The sequence below is a fragment of the Mytilus californianus genome, unplaced genomic scaffold (genome assembly GCF_021869535.1).
Source record: "Mytilus californianus isolate M0D057914Y unplaced genomic scaffold, xbMytCali1.0.p SCAF_3, whole genome shotgun sequence".
In the NCBI taxonomy this organism is placed as follows: Eukaryota; Metazoa; Mollusca; class Bivalvia; order Mytilida; family Mytilidae; genus Mytilus; species Mytilus californianus.
Genome location: NW_026262679.1, coordinates 70,570,945 through 70,576,944, shown reverse-complemented (window position 1 = coordinate 70,576,944; position 6,000 = coordinate 70,570,945).

Genomic DNA, 6,000 nt, shown 5'->3' with positions numbered 1-6,000 from the left:
CCAATTTATGCTTTGTCAAATGAGATTTTTAATAATCTATTTTTAGTTAAACTTTGTAGAAGTGGGAAAACCAACTAGCTTAAAAAAACGATTTAAATATATGTCTACCTTTTTAAATGTTGTAATTGATAAAAACAACATTATCTATGTAGTGATTTTTTTTTTTATTAAATTGGAAAATAAAAATACGAAAAGTCTGGTTTTACAAAAGAAAAATAATCAAAGCAAAGCTTTTAAAATTTTAGAAATAAAAGAAAAATTGCATCGACCTGGATTATTTATATTCTGCCACTCTGCTTTAAAGGGGATTATGCTACGAATTATAAAAATAAAATAAAAGTGAAATATAGATATAATATTTCGCTATTAGCAGTCAGTATGGTTCAATTGTGTCAATTAAAATAAGCTAAAAAAACATTGTTGACGCATTATTGGCTTGCAAGTCAATAATTCAACTCATTTGAATCCGTATTCATGCAACCTTTTAATTTGACATTTATTGGAGATGGATGCGCATGTGTGCATCATATTGTTATTTCATTAAAACATTGTAAGAATGTCAATATTGAAAAGTGAAATAAGGGAGCCACCAGGAATAACCTTTTGGTTGACTGATATGGCTAACAAAAAAATCATTTCTTTACAGTTAAAACGATAGTATATATATATATGTTTTTAATCTATAACATGAAATCTAACAAGCATAGATAAATCGTCATTATACAATTGCATGTGCTTGTCTATGTATTTATATTTATATTTATGTTTATATCGGGTTCAATGACCGTCGGCAGTCTTCGGAGTTCATATCGATGGATGTAGTCTAAAATACGCATGAAATGCTGATACACTATAACGAGTCTATGAATTGTTATTTGTTTCTTTAGCACTTTTGGACTTTTTGTCATTTGAATTTACGTTTCTCAAACGAGTATGTTATGAATGAAATATAAGACTTTGGTTTCAATATGTGGGCATGAATTTGACATCTAATGCCCTTTTAAGACAATATGTAGACGAATAATACCGATTTAAGTGGCTCGACGCGTGTTACTAATACGTGCGTAATGGATACTTTATTCAAGCATTTTTTAAGACTACCGAGTTTGGTAAATAGAAGGTTACTTGTCGATGGCTGATATCAGATACACAATCGAACATTAATTGAACAATGCAATCTTCACATAAATCATTTACTTAATACAAGCAGCTACAAATGTATTAAATTTTTTTCAATTATCTATAAATTTACAGCTTCATTTTTTTTCATAAGCACTAAGGTCAATCACAAAATTTCATTTTGATGTTTAGTCATTTTCTAAATCATTTCGTGTCTAAAAGTTTAAACGTATAGATGTATTGACTCATGGTAAATGGTAGTCATTCAATTTAACCATACAAATGAGCATTTGTTTAAAGCCTTTTTTCAATGATATCAAAAATGAAGGGTTTGAGACAAAAGTTTAAAAAGTGATAGATGTATAATTAGTACATAACCAGCTAAAAGATGCCTTAATAGGAGTCAGAAATGTCTGACGTTATATTTTCCTTAGGGCGTAAGAGCATATAATTTCTATAAACATTACAACAATTTGTCAACTGAAACAAGATGAATCAGATATGATGCAACTTTGGACGCCGCCGAATTAATTTATACATTTTGATAATATGTGGTATGGTTGCAACAAGATAACTCATACCGTTTTGAACAACACGTTTCATATAGCTTCTATCGTTTCTACGTTTTATACACGTCTGTCTTTCAAATGTTTAAGCTTGAGCGTTCCCGGTGAGGATAAATCAAGAAAAGCACTTAGATCGCAAGACATTTATAAAGTTTGATTTTATTTTTCAAAAACACCATTGAGCCTTCCAGAATAAGAAATGTAATACTGCATGTATATAGAAGGCGGTGTAAGCTTCGGGTGACAAAATGTGAAACTATTCAAAAGAGAAAACCAAAGGTAAGATAAACAGTTATCTCACAGAGCAATGAACATGTGAAATGCACATGTGAACAGGCTTATGCCTTTGGACCGGTATAGAAAGAATTAGGTGGGGTTAAAATTAGGGCATTTGTGTAAGAACACAACATAAAAAAATGCAAAAATCATTTAAAAAGGCTTGAGGCATAAGATCGGTACTAAACACAAAACAAATAACAAAGAGAAATAAGACATAGAAAACTTGCAAGTGTTGTTAACAAGTTCAAAGTCTAATTTCAACTAATAAATAAAACGTGGTATCATATTAGTTACGTTTTAAGGACGCGATTTTGAACAGACAATCGGCATTCCTTTGAGAATCAACTGTGCTCTTCTTCTTTTCGACGCCTTCCTTATATCTATATGAGGCTGGTTTATAAAAGATTTTCAAAGGAAAAGGAAAATAAACTAACATTAGCTTTAACTATATAGATGCTGTTCTCTTATAAAATAATTCAAAGTTTGGTGACTATTTTGAACGCTTCTATGTTTTAGAACCTGAAATAAAGGATACCATATATAGTTAAGTCTGCTTTATATCTACATCTAGAAATTGACAATGATAACCACACAGCAGTATTATATTGAATTGTGTCTGAACAACGAATCGTTAATGTATAGCTTTAAACAAAACTAAATGTTAAAAATAGAAATTCTGCATAAATCAACTGTGGGCAATGCACACGATGAAGTCGAGGTACACGAAGAATACCACTGAACTTCAACAGAAAACTTTTAATCCCTATCAATTAAGACATGATATCTCAGATATGGAAACTTAACGACAAAAGAAATTCAGTTTCCTATTATGAACTTTTCTAAGTAGCATCATTCCCTTAAGTGAAATCAATGCACCAATGGTTCCTCTTGGTTAAGTTGAAGTCATCCCTACCGATACGATCATGATTTGGTTGACTGTTATGGAATATATGTATCATAGAAGACCATGGCTATATATGATTCAATTATCAAAGCTATAATCCCGTCCTTTTCCTCGATCAGACATCGTCTAAAGCGACTTATCACCGAATAGGTTACTTGCCATGAACAACACGACGGATGCCACTTGTTGAGCAGGATTTGCTTCACCCCCTGGAGCATTAGAGATCACCTTCCGTTTATGTTACCCAGTCTTAAGTTTTCTATATGGTGTTTGGTAGACTGTTGTTTGTCTTTTCGTCGTTTTTCTTTCTTGTCATAATGTTGCCTGTTTTTCTTCGACTCTTAATTTTGATTGTCCAATTGGTAATTATCGTTTGCCTCTTTATTATTACAATCAATCAATCAATCAGTGGATCTCATGGGTATATACAGAGTAAAGACAGTATAAGCAGTCAGGGAAATGCATGACATTGTGCAATGCCAATTGTAAGCATCAATAGGATGTAGGACTTTAAGCGTTAATTGCCGGATATAAACACGTGCTTAGTTATGTATTAAACTTTAAAAATAAGATAAAATGAATTTTAGTACCGATAAAGACAAAAACCAAATATCTTATGATATTGTTAAATTCATAACCGTTGAGAATAAGTTTATTTAAAGGACCAATAACTTAACGATGCCCAATTTAACAGCCTAATAAACTAACATCAACCTTAAATTAGGATACGATATATTCCGTTTGTAATTAAGATATCTTCAAGTACATTCAAATTATTTTCTGCAATATAACTGCAGATTCTACAATTGTATCAACACACTGTGCTTGTCAATAATATGTTTTGAATAAAAAATCAATGACTTGAGTATTATTGAGTTACGTGCATTACCGTGTCACAAACAAAGCACGTGTAATATTTTACAGAAAAGAAACTTTACTCCGAGCAAACAGATTTCCAGTTGTACTTCATTTAAAGTTAGGAAGTGAATTAACAATGTCGAACCGTTTATGAAAGCAACATAACGTTTAAGATAAAGGCCATTTCAAAAACCATTTATCATTTTACATGTTGCATAGAATATTTTGTATCATTATATTTTTAGATAAATATCTTTGGGTTACATATATAGTGTTTTATTAAAACTATAAAAAAAAAATGTCAACGATAACTTATCACAACCCTAGCATTACTATCTATGTTTTGTTAAAGTGGTTAATGTAAAATACTTTTCATGGTTACCAGTTTTTAGATAAATCGACAAGACTAATTGACTTTCCATTGCAATTAATGATTATTGATAGCTTCTTGTTAGATCTTTGGTTATTCAAAAGCCCATTTCCTGAAGCAAATACAGGAGTCGTATCATCGAAGAACAATCAAGATAAGTGAAGGAAGCAGGCAAGTTTAGAACGTCATTGACCATGTAAGGGGATTAATTGTTTCTCCTGCTCTTCAAGTCTAAGGGTATTCGAAACTACATTTGTCTTTATGAACACTCAACAGACTTGCAAAAACATGCGTAACAAACGTAAAAAAATAAAATGAACGTAAAGCAACGTCTATCATATATCGATCATTTAATTTGCAATTTAAAACATTGAAGGGATTTTAAAGAGTATTAAGAGACCGAAAACATAACATTAAATCTAATTACCTTATTCTTTAGCTTGTCTAATAATGGAAAGTCGACTCTAATTTAACATTTCTTTTTTCCTAGAACCTGAATCGATAAGAGTCATGTCTTATTAAATAAATTGTTTTAGACTTCTTTTATTTTATGGTGGTTTAAATGGTATTTTTTTAATATTTAAAACCAATTAGTTTACTTAATTAATTTTCAAATAAAGGATTGTCAAAGATTAAGCAAATTTGTACACTAAGTTCGATGCAACAAATATCCCATTGCATAAGTCTAGTGACTTCAGGGGCCTCTTTGACAAATGTGATTTTAATATTGGCCTAAAATATGTCTTACGACGAATTGGAGTATGAAAGGTCCGAGTCTTCATTTTGAAACCATCTTATTATCTTTTATATGATGGTCTTATGAATGAATACACTCAGATGATTTTGAGATATTATTGTGCTACAATTCTCACTTCAAACTTTTTCATTTGTGTTTAATGTATTAATTACTTTATTTAAATGTTCATTAAAATCGTAAATATGGTAAAAATCGTCTTGGATCTTATTGGTGATAAACAACAAAAAACGGATGAGACACGCGTTTTGTCTTGTTACATATTGGGATCATTATCTACGATGTATTCTGAAATGTAATTTATTCTGAAGTTTGAATAACAATCTCCCTACTTGAGTCAACCTCCCGTCAATTACATGCTTTTTATGTTATAATACCTTTTGATGCAAATGTTAAAATGAAATGATTCAACGATTTTATGTAATTTGATTATACACCAAACAAGCAAGTATCGTTATGCGTGATAATAATAACATTTGATAGTTTTTGAGACATAAAATTATGTAAATTCACGTTTAGTTCTCTGAAACTCTAATATTCGTAGACTGAACAATAATGGGTTGCCATCAATAAGAAATATACAAAAAGATTGCAGGGATTGTAAAATATATAAGATCTAACAGCAAGTTGTAGCGTGCAACGATTTGAAAAATATGGATAGGATTTAGGCTACACAGATCTGAATGGCTATTCGTTTTACTTTTTAATCTCAACATTCTGAACATTTCTACCATGTCAGATTTTCTCTATTTATAGCGGTCTTCAAGATAAAAGACAAAAAAAATGCATTTTATCCCTATTTTAGCCAAATCGGCCTTTCAGGTTTGACAAGCGGGATGACAGGACACATGTTTAAAAACTAGATTATCCAGTGATGAGTGTGGCTAAGTTTGATTCCAATTGACCCAGTAGTTTCAGATGAGAATATTTGTAAAAGTTAACGGACGCAGATGACAGACGACGGACGCCAAGTGATGGAAAAAGCTCAAACTGGTCTTTTTGGCCAGGTGAGCTGAAAATAAAAATTGACATTTGGGAATGAAAATGTCGTGAATTTTAGTATAAACTTTAAATGTGAGAATAATATATTCAATTCAAGTAAAGGACATTTTTTTGCTGTTCATATTAGAATTATTTGAAGTCATTTAAA